The 16,339-nt window shown below is 43.6% G+C and overlaps 1 protein-coding gene, 8 non-coding genes and 1 pseudogene across 13 annotated transcripts in view; all 10 read right to left on the bottom strand.

The window, feature by feature from the left end:
- The window catches only part of LOC125715571 (uncharacterized), a 277,458-nt gene that overhangs the window by 50,417 nt on the left and 210,702 nt on the right, over positions 1-16,339 (bottom strand). For 2 of the 5 annotated variants that reach the window (XM_048987298.1, XM_048987324.1), the window contains one exon: positions 10,981-11,111. The exons of 2 other annotated variants lie outside the window; for them this stretch is intronic. The gene's annotated coding sequence lies outside the window, so the exon portion shown is untranslated. Of the gene's footprint in view, positions 1-9,786; positions 11,112-16,339 lie in introns of those variants that run through there. One more of the 5 variants, XM_048987333.1, reaches the window with a different exon arrangement.
- On the bottom strand, positions 256-374 carry LOC125737196 (5S ribosomal RNA). The gene has a single exon (XR_007396463.1). It is a non-coding gene; the product is annotated as a 5S ribosomal RNA (ribosomal RNA).
- LOC125733640 (5S ribosomal RNA) lies at positions 1,449-1,567 on the bottom strand. Its single transcript, XR_007392978.1, has one exon. It is a non-coding gene; the product is annotated as a 5S ribosomal RNA (ribosomal RNA).
- LOC125734235 (5S ribosomal RNA) lies at positions 2,643-2,761 on the bottom strand. The gene has a single exon (XR_007393556.1). It is a non-coding gene; the product is annotated as a 5S ribosomal RNA (ribosomal RNA).
- Positions 3,840-3,958, bottom strand: LOC125736880 (5S ribosomal RNA). Its single transcript, XR_007396148.1, has one exon. It is a non-coding gene; the product is annotated as a 5S ribosomal RNA (ribosomal RNA).
- LOC125734319 (5S ribosomal RNA) lies at positions 11,270-11,388 on the bottom strand. Its single transcript, XR_007393635.1, has one exon. It is a non-coding gene; the product is annotated as a 5S ribosomal RNA (ribosomal RNA).
- On the bottom strand, positions 12,463-12,581 carry LOC125735110 (5S ribosomal RNA). Its single transcript, XR_007394409.1, has one exon. It is a non-coding gene; the product is annotated as a 5S ribosomal RNA (ribosomal RNA).
- LOC125737227 (5S ribosomal RNA) lies at positions 13,656-13,774 on the bottom strand. The gene has a single exon (XR_007396494.1). It is a non-coding gene; the product is annotated as a 5S ribosomal RNA (ribosomal RNA).
- On the bottom strand, positions 14,853-14,971 carry LOC125736563 (5S ribosomal RNA). The gene has a single exon (XR_007395841.1). It is a non-coding gene; the product is annotated as a 5S ribosomal RNA (ribosomal RNA).
- Positions 16,047-16,155, bottom strand: LOC125732107 (5S ribosomal RNA; annotated as a pseudogene).

Below are 16,339 nucleotides of genomic sequence, written 5' to 3'. Positions count from 1 at the left end.
TGACAGTCTTCAAGTTTGTGAGAAGATCGCGCCCTGGTGGAATAAAGGCACGAACAGCTTACAGCACCTAGAATTACCAGGAAGTATTTAGAGTAAAACGGTTTCTAAAAGCTGCCTTTAGGAATGAGAGAAAAAAAATAAAAAAAAATATATATATATATATATATATATATAAAATAGTAAAATGGAAGGGGAGTGATAGATTTAAATTAATCGTGAAGTGGAGTGCCCCCTGTATAAAGTAAAAGTGAGAAAGGCTTACAGCACTTGGTATTCCCAGGAGGTCTCCCATCCAAGTACTAACGAGACCCGACCCTGCTTGGCTTCCGAGATCAGACGAGATCGGGCGTGTTCAGGGTGGTATGGCCGTAAGCGAGAGATGCTACCAAAAACAGCCCTTTTGCATTACACGCGTCTATACATGCCAGTTAGTCCCATTGGATCCTACTCCTGGTTTTTTTTTTTTTATCTGACTCACACTGCAGCCCCACCATCCAATCGGCAGCGCCGGACCCACACCAAACATTCACCAAACTACTCAGCCGGCAGCCTACCACAATTATTCCATTCTTTCCGCATCCGCACACTTCCTTCTTTTTAACTCCTTTTCACTACCGCACAGGTTAATCGCCGCACGTCCCCCGCCGGCAAACATTACTCCTTTGCCTACTGCATGCAGGCTTCTCTTAACGACCCTCTGTTATCAACTCCGCTAACAGCCACAAAATCTCCGCCGCACGAAGCCCACTGGTAGCTGCTGAATCACATGCTTCCCCAAAACGTCGCGCTGTCAGAACACTGGGAGCTACACACACCAACAAGTCCATACTGCAGGCTGCAGCCAGACCTATTTTCTACATTCAAACATCGACGGCCTCTTCTCTCTAAAAATTCACCAGACCGCTTCTACCACCAGCAAAGAAGTTTCCATCCCTAATTCCTCTGTGATTCCCACTAACCTAAACATTAAGCTGGAATTGAAGGTTGTGAATTACCCCGGCCAATCTGTTCTTTTAAATACAGCTTTTAGCAAGTTTTGAAAGGAGAAGAGCAGAACTTGCCAAGCCAATAATATCGAGTCTTCTGTGGCGAAGTGGTTTTTGCATAGAAAACAAAGCGGTCAGTTGAAGAGGAATAATATCAGTACTTTGTTTAAAACTGTGTGTAAAAAGCTGTCTCTTTATCATTAACAATAAGTTGTAAAACGTGAATGGGGAGTGACAGTCTTCAAGTTTGTGAGAAGATCGCGCCCTGGTGGAATAAAGGCACGAACAGCTTACAGCACCTAGAATTACCAGGAAGTATTTAGAGTAAAACGGTGTGTAAAAGCTGCCTTTATGAATGAGAGAAAAAAATATATATATATAAAATAGTAAAATGGAAGGGGAGTGATAGATTTAAATTAATCGTGAAGTGGAGCGCCCCCTGTATAAAGTAAAAGTGAGAAAAGCTTACAGCACCTGGTATTCCCAGGTGGTCTCCCATCCAAGTACTAACCAGAACCTACCCTGCTTAGCTTCCGAGATCAGACGAGATCGGGCGTGTTCAGGGTGGTATGGCCGTAAGCTAAAGATGCTACCAAAAACAGCCCTTTTGCATTACACGCGTCTATACATGCCAGTTAGTCCCATTGGATCCTACTCCTGGTTTTTTTTTTTTTTATCTGACTCACACTGCAGCACCACCATCCAATCGGCAGCGCCGGACCCACACCAAACATTCACCAAACTACTCAGCCGGCAGCCTACCACAATTATTCCATTCTTTCCGCATCCGCACACTTCCTTCTTTTTAACTCCTTTTCACTACCGCACAGGTTAATCGCCGCACGTCCCCAGCCGGCAAACATTACTCCTTTGCCTACTGCATGCAGGCTTCTCTTAACGACCCTCTGTTATCAACTCCGCTAACAGCCACAAAATCTCCGCCGCACGAAGCCCACTGGTAGCTGCTGAATCACATGCTTCCCCAAAACGTCGCGCTGTCAGAACACTGGGAGCTACACACACCAACAAGTCCATACTGCAGGCTGCAGCCAGACCTATTTTCTACATTCAAACATCGACGGCCTCTTCTCTCTAAAAATTCACCAGACCGCTTCTACCACCAGCAAAGAAGTTTCCATCCCTAATTCCTCTGTGATTCCCACTAACCTAAACATTAAGCTGGAATTGAAGGGTGTGAATTACCCCGGCCAATCTGTTCTTTTAAATACAGCTTTTAGCAAGTTTTGAAAGGAGAAGAGCAGAACTTGCTATGCCAATAATATCGAGTCTTCTGTGGCGAAGTGGTTTTTGCATAGAAAAGAAAGCGGTCAGTTGAAGAGGAATAATATCAGTACTTTGTTTAAAACTGTGTGTAAAAAGCTGTCTCTTTATCATTAACAATAAGTTGTAAAACGTGAATGGGGAGTGACAGTCTTCAAGTTTGTGATTAGATCGCGCCCTGGTGGAATAAAGGCACGAACAGCTTACAGCACCTAGAATTACCAGGAAGTATTTAGAGTAAAACGGTGTGTAAAAGCTGCCTTTATGAATGAGAGAAAAAAATATATATATATAAAATAGTAAAATGGAAGGGGAGTGATAGATTTAAATTAATCGTGAAGTGGAGCGCCCCCTGTATAAAGTAAAAGTGAGAAAAGCTTACAGCACCTGGTACTCCCAGGTGGTCTCCCATCCAAGTACTAACCAGAACCTACCCTGCTTAGCTTCCGAGATCAGACGAGATCGGGCGTGTTCAGGGTGGTATGGCCGTAAGCGAATGATGCTACCAAAAACAGCCCTTTTGCATTACACGCCTCTATACATGCCAGTTAGTCCCATTGGATCCTACTCCTGTTTTTTTTTTTTTTTTATCTGACTCACACTGCAGCACCACCATCCAATCGGCAGCGCCGGACCCACACCAAACATTCACCAAACTACTCAGCCGGCAGCCTACCACAATTATTCCATTCTTTCCGCATCCGCACACTTCCTTCTTTTTAACTCCTTTTCACTACCGCACAGGTTAATCGCCACACGTCCCCCGCCGACAAACATTACTCCTTTGCCTACTGCATGCAGGCTTCTCTTAACGACCCTCTGTTATCAACTCCGCTAACAGCCACAAAATCTCCGCCGCACAAAGCCCACTGGTAGCTGCTGAATCACATGCTTCCCCAAAACGTCGCGCTGTCAGAACACTGGGAGCTACACACACCAACAAGTCCATACTGCAGGCTGCAGCCAGAACAACAATTTTCTACACTGAAACATCGACGGCCTCTTCTCTCTAAAAATTCACCAGACCGCTTCTACCATCAGCAAAGAAGTTTCCATCCCTAATTCCTCTGTGATTCCCACTAACCTAAACATTAAGCTGGCATTGAAGGGTGTGAATTACCCCGGCAAACCTGCTCTTTTAAATACAGCTTTTAGCAAGTTTTGAAGGGAGGAGAAGAGCAGACCTTGCTTTGCCAATAATATCGAGTCTTCTGTGGCGAAGTGGTTTTTGCATAGAAAACAAAGCGGTGAGTTGAAGAGGAATAATATCAGTACTTTGTTTAAAACTGTGTGTAAAAAGCTGTCTCTTTATTATTAACAATAAGTTGTAAAACGTGAATGGGGAGTGACAGTCTTCAAGTTTGTGAGAAGATCGTGCCCTGGTGGAATAAAGGCACGAACAGCTTACAGCACCTAGAATTACCAGGCAGTATTTAGAGTAAAACGTGTGTAAAAGCTGCCTTCATGAATGAGAGAAAAAAGAAATATATAAAATAGTAAAATGGAAGGGGAGTGATAGATTTAAATTAATCGTGAGGTGGAGTGCCCCCTGTATAAAGTAAAAGTGAGAAAAGCTTACAGCACGTGGTATTCCCAGGCAGTCTCCCATCCAAGTACTAACCAGACCCTACCCCGCTTAGCTTCCGAGATCAGACGAGATCGGGCGTGTTCAGGGTGGTATGGCCATAAGCGAGAGCCGCGAACAAAAACAGCCCTTTTGCATTACACGCCTCTATACATGCCAGTTAGTCCCATTGGATCCTACTCCTGTTTTTTTTTTTTTTTTTTATCTGACTCACACTGCAGCCCCACCATCCAATCGGCAGTGCCGGAACCACACCAAACATTCACCAAACACACCAACAAGTCCATACTGCAGGCTGCAGCCAGAACAATTTTCTACATTCAAACATCGACGGCCTCTTCTCTATAAAAATTCACCAGACCGCTTCTACCACCAGCAAAGAAGTTTCCATCCCTAATTCCTCTGTGATTCCCACTAACCTAAACATTAATCTGGCATTGAAGGGTGTGAATTACCCCGGCCAACCTGCTCTTTTAAATACAGCTTTTAGCAAGTTTTGAAGGGAGGAGAAGAGCAGACCTTGCTTTGCCAATAATATCGAGTCTTCTGTGGCGAAGTGGTTTTTGCATAGAAAACAAAGCTGTGAGTTGAAGTTTAATTATATCAGTACTTTGTTTAAAACTGTGTGTAAAAAGCTGTCTCTTTATCATTAACAATAAGTTGTAAAACGTGAATGGGGAGTGACAGTCTTCAAGTTTGTGAGAAGATCGCGCGCTGGTGGAATAAAGGCACGAACAGCTTACAGCACCTAGAATTACCAGTGTTGGGGAAAGCGCCCGGCGTTTCCACCCCAACTCCACATTTATGAGACACACACAGGTTACAGTTTTACTTGCAAGGGTACCCACACTCTCTGCAATGCAAACTACAGCAGAATGTGTTACAAAGGGTGGTTCCCCTTGGCTTCTTTATTCATAGTCAATGGGGGGCGCAAGAGAGGGAAGTGAGATTCTTATCTAAGTAGGCAGCTGTTAACCACTTACTTAGAGTACAATAACTAAGAGTATGTGGCTAGAAGATAAGAAATAACGTATACATATATATTTACACTCATTGCTGATCATACAGAAATGATTAACAACTGTTTCTTCAACCTAACAGTCCCTCCTGTTTATCATGACAGTATGATCAGAAGCATCAACATTGTACAAGTTGCAAAAGCACTTTAGGTACAACCTTCAATTAGACCACATTGTCATTATCCTGGAAAACATTATGAATTCATTATGAATTATATGTCTTCTTCATCGCCATCGCTGGAAACAGGCTCTGTCTCTATAGTTTGGGTAAGGGAGAGAAACATTGTACTGCGTGTCCGAAAAGCAGCGTTAAGAGCTTGATTAATAAACATTTTCAAACATGGTATAACAGTAATAAAACAACAGAAAAATAAAATGAAAAACAAAAGAAAATATAAGTGAAACATTACTTTGATATCCTATACCTGCAGAAGATATTCATAGCTCTGCCATACACCGTAGGTCCTTCACTATGAGTGAGCATTACTGAACAAACATAGCAATTTGTCACATTTTTCGCTGTTACAGTATCATGTACATATCGGTACCAGTAGTTTTGCATAAATGGATGTGAGTGGTCAGCGGGCAACGGGCGTAGATGGAAGTCATCATGGGTCCATCGCTGTAGGTGCTGTAATGGAGCTGGTGAGAGCCAGGACAACCACCAAGTCCTACAACAAGAATGATCCCTAGAGTCACCTTACCACATCCCCACCCTATCAGGGCCATCCTAATAGAGTGCAGCTCAGTTGTTTTCTTCACCGGGTTGAGACAACAGCACCCTATTGGTTACTGTGCCTTTGTAGCGGACTTCCACTGCTACTCTGTTGCTGAGGCCTCTGATAAGGGCTTGATGGGTTTACAGTGACTTTTGTGTATCCAGGAAGGTCGTTCTGCGATCTTTACTGCTGTTGGTGTTGTAAGGAGGACTTGATAAGGACCGTCCCACCGAGGTGTGCTCCAATCTTTCCGCAACAGGACCTTGACCAGGACCCAATCTCCCGGCTGCAAGTTATCCTGTTGAGTAGAAACAGAATTTACTGGCAGACTACTGGGGCTATGTTTTTGTTGTGATGTTAGTAGTTTACGCATCCAATCAGCCAGCGTATTTTCTCGGTCTGCTTTTTCTATGTCATTCATTTCAGTTGCTAGGGGAAATGGTCTACCATACACTATTTCAAAAGGTGTTCATCCTGCAGGAGTGGGAGTTATTCTCATCCATAATTTTACTAGAGACAAACATTCTGGCCACGGCCTTTTTGTCTCTTCCATTGTCTTTTTTAGCCTTGTTTTAATAGTGCCGTTGGTCCTTTCCACTAAGCCTGCGCTCTGGGGGTGATACGCACAATGATTCTTAAGCGTAAAACCTAATGCTTGTGAGCAAAGGGACATAGTCTGATTTACAAAATGAGTCCCATTGTCTGATCTTATAATATGAGGTATGCCATAGGTAGGGAAATAATGGCTTACCAAACATTTTGCAACGGTCATTGCATCACAATGCTTTACAGGGTATATTTCTACCCACTTAGAAAAGGTGTCTATAATAACTAGACAGTATTTCTTCCCTTGTGACCAAGATAATTCAATAAAATCCATATGTACAACTTGAAACGGATACTTAGCTGTGGGGAACTGGCCACGTTTTGGTCTGATGTTTCCTTGTGCATTGTGTTTACAACAAATTAAGCACGTCCTACAAAATTGTTTTGCATAATCAGAAAAATTTATAGCATAGAAATATTGTTGTATGATATGTACCATCCCTCCTGTTGAGACATGAGTATTTCCATGGCTCACCAAAGCAGCTGTTTTGTATAAATTTTGGTAGGATGGGCTTGTCATTCATATAGTAAACTTTCTCTCGTTGTATTGCTCCTCTTTTGATCCAACTTTGCAAAGGTTGAACTAGAAAAGCATAATCTGGTAACCATTCTCTACAATAATTGCAGAGCCCTAAAAAGGACATCATCTGTTGTTTAGTCTGTGGTTTAGGTGCTTCCTGTATAGCTTGTTTCCTTATCTCTAGCAGCGAGCGACCTTTTTGTGAAAGGTTATGCCCTAAATAGACAACTGTCTTTTTGCAATACTGCAACTTCTGTTTAGAAGCTTTATGTCCAGTATTGTATAAGTGCTGAAGCACAGTTAGGGTAGTTTCTTTGCAATGTTGTTCTGAATCTGCTGCTATTAAGATATCATCCACGTATAGTAATACCTGACTATGTGATGGAATTTCACAGGTACTCATAGAGTATCTAAGGGCCATGGTATATACATGTGGGCTTTCAGAAAATCCCTGAGGGAGTCTAGTATATGTATATTTTTTCCCTTTATAGGTAAATCCAAATAAATGTTGAGAATCAGGGTGCAATGGTACTGAGAAAAATGCATTGCTAAGATCCACTACTGAGAAGTAGCTTTTTTAGGAGTCAATGAGTTGAGCAATAAGTGTGGGTTGGGCACGTCTGGTGCTGCGTGTTGCACTATGTTATTAACCGGTCTTAAATCCTGCACCATGCGCCATTTCCCTGTATGTCCCTTCTGGACTGGAAAGATAGGAGTGTTGCAAGTGGCTTCAGGAGCCTCTCGCAATATTCCTGATGCTAACATGTCTTGCACTACAGGGGCTATACCTTTCTCTGCTTCAGGTTTTAATGGGTATTGCCTAACTACCGGACGGTGTTCTGATTTCACAGTTACTTTGTAAGGTGAGAATCCTTTCACCAGCCCTACATCAGTGGGGGAGGAGGACCATAACCCTTCTGGGAGGCGATCTAGATCTGGACATGATCCCTCCTCCAGGGTTGAAAAAATTTGTCAGGTTGGGTCCTTTAAGTGTGTGGTGGGAGTGGTTTGAACTCTCCATCCCAAAGGAAACCGCCACACATTGTGTTTCTCATCATAGCTCCAACAGGAGCCAGATACAGGTTGGTAGTCATTGTAACTGTGCATAGAATCTCGTAAGAACATCTCTACATCTCTCCACTGCATCTGGGGTGGTTTTGAAAGAGATACGTGTGGTGTTCTCTCTCTAAATACAGCCTGTTGCTTGTTAGATAAAATGACTGAGGCTGCTGAAAACCCAGTGGTGGGGTTAACATACATATGTTGTAAAGTAATACAAGTGTCTTGGAGGGCATGAAACGTTTTGTCATAGACATAATCTGGTCCAAGGGTGTCTTTGTACCACATAGTGACGTGTAAGGCATCGTCAGGCATGAACTGGGCCTGTCTAGGGGACTGCTTTTCTCTAGTTTTCCGCAATAATTCTCGTGTCTGTGCAGTTCCCCCTAGGTCCAGAGACCAGTAATATTGTGGTGTTGTGGTTCCTTGCACAACATAAGCTTCCTCATTTACGATTGCTTTCATGCCAGTGGCTGTGGCAACCACGCTAATGCCCATTTGTACCATAAGGTCTCGGCCTAACAAGTTAACAGGACAAGAAGGGCTTATTAACACCTGTGCTTGACATTCAAGTCCAGTTTCCTTATCTTTTACTGCAACTGGGTTTGTTAACTGATGTCTGTCTGTCTGACCTCCTGCCGTTTTTATATTTATGACTGATGAAGAATATGTGACTCCGGGAGGACTGGAGGTTAGGACAGTCCTACATGCTCCAGTGTCACACAGACATTCATATACTTTGCCGTTTATGACTAACTTCCGACTTGGCAAGGTTTCCCACTGCCTTTCTGCTAATAACTGACACACTGCTTGTAAATCTATTTCCTTATCTAAGAAGTCTTGTAAAGTGACCTCCGTTTCCTTTCTTAAAATCACCTCTGTTTTGCCTCGGATGGTGTCGGTAACAGGGGCCTCCGAGGGGGGTCATTGATCATTGTTTTCAATGGAGTTTGGGTTATATGGTTGTTTCCCTACTCTACAATTCCTAGCTAAGTGTCCAGGTTTCCTGCATGTCCAGCAAATGTTATCTTGCTGAGACGAATTCCTGTAATTGTTTCTAAAAACACCTCTCCCCCTTCCTCGGCCTCTTGACCTTCCTCTGAACCCTCCCCTCCCCGGAGGATTCATTTGCACTAGCGCTACTACTTCTGAGGCGCTGAATATTGTGTCTGTCTTTTCCTGTTTCTGCGCTCTCTGCGCGTGTTGGGCATATTCTAGTGCTTGTTGGACTGAACCAGTATTCTGATGTACCCAATGTTTGTCAAGATATTTTCGCAATTCGGGCTTTAGGCCTGCGACAAAAGCTCGTTTTAGCTGTTGTTGGTACACTCCTACTGCCTCTTCATCAAATGGGATCCCTGAGTTTCCTCTAAATACAACTCTCTTTATTTTCTATCACTTTATTCTATCCATAAAATCCTCAGGTTCCTCTCCATCTTTTTGTTTACATTGCGCTATTCGTCCATAGTCTGCGTGTCTTACGAAGGCTGTCTCTACCCTGTTTCGCAAGTCTCGTAATGCTTGTATGAGTTCCTGCGAGTCATGTGCTAAGACTTCATCATTATTACCATGTCCTGTGAAGTCTCCCGCTACACGTCCCCATTTATGGGTAAACAACTGTCTGAGACATCTATACATTTCCCTGCCGTTCAAATGAAAACTACTTTGTAATTCTAGGATGGCAGTCCAAAACTCGGGTACCCCTTCTTCAACCGGGGGTATTCCTTTTAAAGCTGCTGTTCTATCCTCAGCGGTCCAGGGTCTATATACTAACATAGTTTCGGGTCCTGCATTATTTGGGCCTCGATTTGGATTTGCCACTTCTACGAGGGGACACACCAAATCATTCTCCCAGTCTTCCTGTTCTGTGTAATTTTTTGGATGCCAGCGTACTTTACTTGTCTCCAGATCCTTTAACGGATACAGAGAAGGGTTAGACCCTCGGGTCATCATTCGAGATGATTCCCCTCCTCCTATTTGTCGTCTATTTACAGCTGGAACTGGTGCAGGTGCAATCATTGGAATTTGTGGGGGCAGTAAGGGAACTGGAGCGGCAGAAGATTTTGTTGCCGTCTCCTCATCTAGTGTGATTAAAGTCGCCTGTAATTTTTTCTCCTTATTTCCCTTTTTTTGCTGTCTTTTATTATCTCTTAATTTACTCTGTTCTAACCATGCATCAGAAAAAACATATTCTTTTTTTCTGTCTTTACCTTCTTTCTTATTGGTAGTCTGTAACATCTCCAGTTTTAAGTTTCCCTGTAATTTTAATATATCTGGAGTGTGGAGTTTTCCTTCAAACCCATGTTTTTTCCTCCATCTCTGACTACTTATTTGTCCTGATCCTGGCTTATATCCTTCCATAAACTTCTCATCTCCCTCTAGTTCCATTTGTTTACTTTGATTCTTCCCCATTGTTACCTTTTAATGGATACACTACAAAAAATAAAAAATCCTAAAAGCAAGTCTCTGGCATGAGACCTCAGGAGGACACTAACACGGCCTTCTACTGCTCACTATTAGAGCAGCGGTGTTAGTTTTCAGGGATGAAACCCGTCCTTAATCCTTCAGTCACCAGTATGTTGTTGCTTTTAGGGTGGATCGTGTAGGTTAATCTAAAACCTATAAAAACACATCCACATACAACACTGTATATATTTCCAATAACGCCTACTTTCTCTCCCGGTTAATTTCGGCTAACCTCAACCACATGCATGTCTTGGCCACCTACTTATTTAGGTGCCGTATCTCTCACTTGGCCACCTACTCACTTAGGTGCCATATCTCTCACCTGTATAGTGTGCTCTCTGATCCGTCACCGAGGTCCTTCAGACATCACCAGACGTCGAGCGCAGTTCTAACCACCGGCCTGATGACGAATTCACATCACAGGTCTTTCTTGCACCCGTCTTCGAGTGACTGCCGGCAGTTTTCGGTGTCGCTTCTCTCGGCGTACTGGAGACGTCTTCGGGATTCCTCGGATCCGGCTCGAAGGACCAAATTCTATGTTGGGGAAAGCGCCCGGCGTTTCCACCCCAACTCCACATTTATGAGACACACACAGGTTACAGTTTTACTTGCAAGGGTACCCACACTCTCTGCAATGCAAACTACAGCAGAATGTGTTACAAAGGGTGGTTCCCCTTGCCTTCTTTATTTATAGTCAATGGGGGGCGCAAGAGAGGGAAGTGAGATTCTTATCTAAGTAGGCAGCTGTTAAGCACTTACTTAGAGTACAATAGCTAAGAGTATGTGGCTAGAAGATAAGAAATAACGTATACATATATATTTACACTCATTGCTGATCATACAGAAATGATTAACAACTGTTTCTTCAACCTAACAACCAGGCAGTATTTAGAGTAAAACGGTTTCTAAAAGCTGCCTTTATGAATGAGAGAAAAAATATATATATAATATAGTAAAATGGAAGGGGAGTGATAGATTTAAATTAATCGTGAAGTGGAGCGCCCCCTGTATAAAGTAAAAGTGAGAAAAGCTTACAGCACCTGGTATTCCTAGGTGGTCTCCCATTCAAGTACTAACCAGACCCTACCCTGCTTAGCTTCCGAGATCAGACGAGATCGGGCACGTTCAGGGTGGTATGGCCGTAAGCGAGAGACGCTACCAAAAATAGCCCTTTTGCATTACACGCGTCTATACATACCAGTTAGTCCCATTGGATCCTACTCCTGTTTTTTTTTTTTTTATCTGACTCTCACTGCAGCACCACCATCCAATCGGCAGTGCCGGACCCACACCAAACATTCACCAAACTACTCATCCGGCAGCCTACCACAATTATTCCATTCTTTCCGCATCCGCACACTTCCTTCTCTTTAACTCCTTTTCACTACCGCACAGGTTAATCGCTGCACGTCCCCCGCCGGCAAACATTACTCCTTTGCCTTCCTCTTGCAGGCTTCTCTTAACAACCCTCTGTTATCAACTCCGCTAACAGCCACAAAATCTCCGCCGCACGAAGCCCACTGGTAGCTGTTGAATCACATGCTTCCCCAAAACGTTACGCTGTCAGAACACTGGGAGCTACACACACCAACAAGTCCATACTGCAGGCTGCAGCCAGAACAATTTTCTACATTCAAACATCGACGGCCTCTTCTCTCTAAAAATTCACCAGACCGCTTCTACCACCAGCAAAGAAGTTTCCATCCCTAATTCCTCTGTGATTCCCACTAACCTAAACATTAAGCTGGCATTGAAGGGTGTGAATTACCCCGGCCAATCTGTTCTTTTAAATACAGCTTTTAGCAAGTTTTGAAAGGAGAAGAGCAGAACTTGCTATGCCAATAATATCGAGTCTTCTGTGGCGAAGTGGTTTTTGCATAGAAAACAAAGCGGTCAGTTGAAGAGGAATAATATCAGTACTTTGTTTAAAACTGTGTGTAAAAAGCTGTCTCTTTATCATTAACAATAAGTTGTAAAACGTGAATGGGGAGTGACAGTCTTCAAGTTTGTCAGAAGATCGCGCCCTGGTGGAATAAAGGCACGAACAGCTTACAGCACCTAGAATTACCAGGAAGTATTTAGAGTAAAACGGTTTCTAAAAGCTGGCTTCATGAAAGAGAGAAAAAAATATATATATATAAAATAGTAAAATGGAAGGGGAGTGCTAGATTTAAATTAATCGTGAAGTGGAGCGCCCCCTGTATAAAGTAAAAGTGAGAAAAGCTTACAGCACCTGGTATTCCCAGGAGGTCTCCCATCCAAGTACTAACCAGACCCTACCCTGATTGGCTTCCGAGATCCGATGAGATCGGGCGTGTTCAGGGTGGTATGGCCATAAGCGAGAGACGCTACCAAAAACAGCCCTTTTGCATTACACGCATCTATACATGCCAGTTAGTCCCATTGGATCCTGCTCCTGGTTTTTTTTTTTTTTATCTGACTCACACTGCAGCACCACCATCCAATCGGCAGCGCCGGACCCACACCAAACATTCACCAAACTACTCAGCCGGCAGCCTACCACAATTATTCCATTCTTTCCGCATCCGCACACTTCCTTCTTTTTAACTCCTTTTCACTACCGCACAGGTTAATCGCCGCACGTCCCCCGCCGGCAAACATTACTCCTTTGCCTACTGCATGCAGGCTTCTCTTAACGACCCTCTGTTATCAACTCCGCTAACAGCCACAAAATCTCCGCCGCACGAAGCTCACTGGTAGCTGCTGAATCACATGCTTCCCCAAAACGTTGCGCTGTCAGAACACTGGGAGCTACACACACCAACAAGTCCATACTGCAGGCTGCAGCCAGAACAATTTTCTACATTCAAATATCGATGGCCTCTTCTCTCTAAAAATTCACCAGACCGCTTCTACCACCAGCAAAGAAGTTTCCATCCCTAATTCCTCTGTGATTCCCACTAACCTAAACATTAAGCTGGCATTGAAGGGTGTGAATTACCCCGGCCAATCTGTTCTTTTAAATACAGCTTTTAGCAAGTTTTGAAAGGAGAAGAGCAGAACTTGCTATGCCAATAATATCGAGTCTTCTGTGGCAAAATGGTTTTTGCATAGAAAACAAAGCGGTCAGTTGAAGAGGAATAATATCAGTACTTTGTTTAAAACTGTGTGTAAAAAGCTGTCTCTTTATCATTAACAATAAGTTGTAAAACGTGAATGTGGAGTGACAGTCTTCAAGTTTGTGAGAAGATCGCGCCCTGGTGGAATAAAGGCACGAACAGCTTACAGCACCTAGAATTACCAGGCAGTATTTAGAGTAAAACGGTGTGTAAAGGCTGCCTTTATGAATGAGAGAAAAAAAATATATATATAAAATAGTAAAATGGAAGGGGAGTGATAGATTTAAATTAATCGTGAAGTGGAGTGCCCCCTGTATAAAGTAAAAGTGAGAAAAGCTTACAGCACGTGGTATTCCCAGGCAGTCTCCCATCCAAGTACTAACCACACCCTACCCCACTTAGCTTCCGAGATCAGACGAGATCGGGCGTGTTCAGGGTGGTATGGCCATCAGCGAGAGATGCTATCAAAAACAGCCCTTTTGCATTACACGCCTCTATACATGCCAGTTGGTCCCATTGGATCCTACTAATGTTCTTTTTTTTTTTTTTTATCTGACTCACACTGCAGCCCCACCATCCAATCGGCAGCGCCGGACCCACACCAAACATTCACCAAACTACTCAGCCGGCAGCCTACCACAATTATTCCATTCTTTCTGCATTCGCACACTTCCTTCTTTTTAACTCCTTTTCACTACCGCACAGGTTAATCGCCGCACGTCCCCCGCCGGCAAACATTACTCCTTTGCCTACTGCATGCAGGCTTCTCTTAACGACCCTCTGTTATCAACTCCGCTAACAGCCACAAAATCTCCGCCGCACGAAGCCCACTGGTAGCTGCTGAATCACATGCTTCCCCAAAACGTCGCGCTGTTAGAACACTGGGAGCTACACACACCAACAAGTCCATACTGCAGGCTGCAGCCAGAACAATTTTCTACATTCAAACATCGACGGCCTCTTCTCTCTAAAAATTCACCAGACCGCTTCTACCACCAGCAAAGAAGTTTCCATCCCTAATTCCTCTGTGATTCCCACTAACCTAAACATTAAGCTGGCATTGAAGGGTGTGAATTACCCCGGCCAATCTGTTCTTTTAAATACAGCTTTTAGCAAGTTTTGAAAGGAGAAGAGCAGAACTTGCTATGGCAATAATATCGAGTCTTCTGTGGCGAAGTGGTTTTTGCATAGAAAACAAAGCGGTCAGTTGAAGAGGAATAATATCAGTACTTTGTTTAAAACTGTGTGTAAAAAGCTGTCTCTTTATCATTAACAATAAGTTGTAAAACGTGAATGGGGAGTGACAGTCTTCAAGTTTGTGAGAAGATCGCGCCCTGGTGGAATAAAGGCACGAACAGCTTACAGCACCTAGAATTACCAGGAAGTATTTAGAGTAAAACGGTTTCTAAAAGCTGGCTTCATGAAAGAGAGAAAAAAATATATATATATAAAATAGTAAAATGGAAGGGGAGTGCTAGATTTAAATTAATCGTGAAGTGGAGCGCCCCCTGTATATAGTAAAAGTGAGAAAAGCTTACAGCACCTGGTATTCCCAGGAGGTCTCCCATCCAAGTACTAACCAGACCCTACCCTGATTGGCTTCCGAGAGCCGATGAGATCGGGCGTGTTCAGGGTGGTATGGCCATAAGCGAGAGACGCTACCAAAAACAGCCCTTTTGCATTACACGCGTCTATACATGCCAGTTAGTCCCATTGGATCCTGCTCCTGGTTTTTTTTTTTTTTTATCTGACTCACACTGCAGCACCACCATCCAATCGGCAGCGCCGGACCCACACCAAACATTCACCAAACTACTCAGCCGGCAGCCTACCACAATTATTCCATTCTTTCCGCATCCGCACACTTCCTTCTTTTTAACTCCTTTTCACTACCGCACAGGTTAATCGCCGCACGTCCCCCGCCGGCAAACATTACTCCTTTGCCTACTGCATGCAGGCTTCTCTTAACGACCCTCTGTTATCAACTCCGCTAACAGCCACAAAATCTCCGCCGCACGAAGCTCACTGGTAGCTGCTGAATCACATGCTTCCCCAAAACGTTGCGCTGTCAGAACACTGGGAGCTACACACACCAACAAGTCCATACTGCAGGCTGCAGCCAGAACAATTTTCTACATTCAAATATCGATGGCCTCTTCTCTCTAAAAATTCACCAGACCGCTTCTACCACCAGCAAAGAAGTTTCCATCCCTAATTCCTCTGTGATTCCCACTAACCTAAACATTAAGCTGGCATTGAAGGGTGTGAATTACCCCGGCCAATCTGTTCTTTTAAATACAGCTTTTAGCAAGTTTTGAAAGGAGAAGAGCAGAACTTGCTATGCCAATAATATCGAGTTTTCTGTGGCAAAATGGTTTTTGCATAGAAAACAAAGCGGTCAGTTGAAGAGGAATAATATCAGTACTTTGTTTAAAACTGTGTGTAAAAAGCTGTCTCTTTATCATTAACAATAAGTTGTAAAACGTGAATGTGGAGTGACAGTCTTCAAGTTTGTGAGAAGATCGCGCCCTGGTGGAATAAAGGCACGAACAGCTTACAGCACCTAGAATTACCAGGCAGTATTTAGAGTAAAACGGTGTGTAAAGGCTGCCTTTATGAATGAGAGAAAAAAAAAATATATATAAAATAGTAAAATGGAAGGGGAGTGATAGATTTAAATTAATCGTGAAGTGGAGTGCCCCCTGTATAAAGTAAAAGTGAGAAAAGCTTACAGCACGTGGTATTCCCAGGCAGTCTCCCATCCAAGTACTAAACACACCCTACCCCACTTAGCTTCCGAGATCAGGCGTGTTCAGGGTGGTATGGCCATAAGCGAGAGATGCTATCAAAAACAGCCCTTTTGCATTACACGCCTCTATACATGCCAGTTGGTCCCATTGGATCCTACTAATGTTCTTTTTTTTTTTTTTATCTGACTCACACTGCAGCCCCACCATCCAATCGGCAGCGCCGGACCCACACCAAACATTCACCAAACTACTCAGCCGGCAGCCTACC

The sequence above is a fragment of the Brienomyrus brachyistius genome, chromosome 2, assembly GCF_023856365.1.
Source record: "Brienomyrus brachyistius isolate T26 chromosome 2, BBRACH_0.4, whole genome shotgun sequence".
NCBI classification, from domain to species: domain Eukaryota; kingdom Metazoa; phylum Chordata; class Actinopteri; order Osteoglossiformes; family Mormyridae; genus Brienomyrus; species Brienomyrus brachyistius.
The sequence above is the reverse complement of the archived record's forward strand: the minus strand, read 5'-3'. Positions and strand labels throughout refer to the sequence as shown.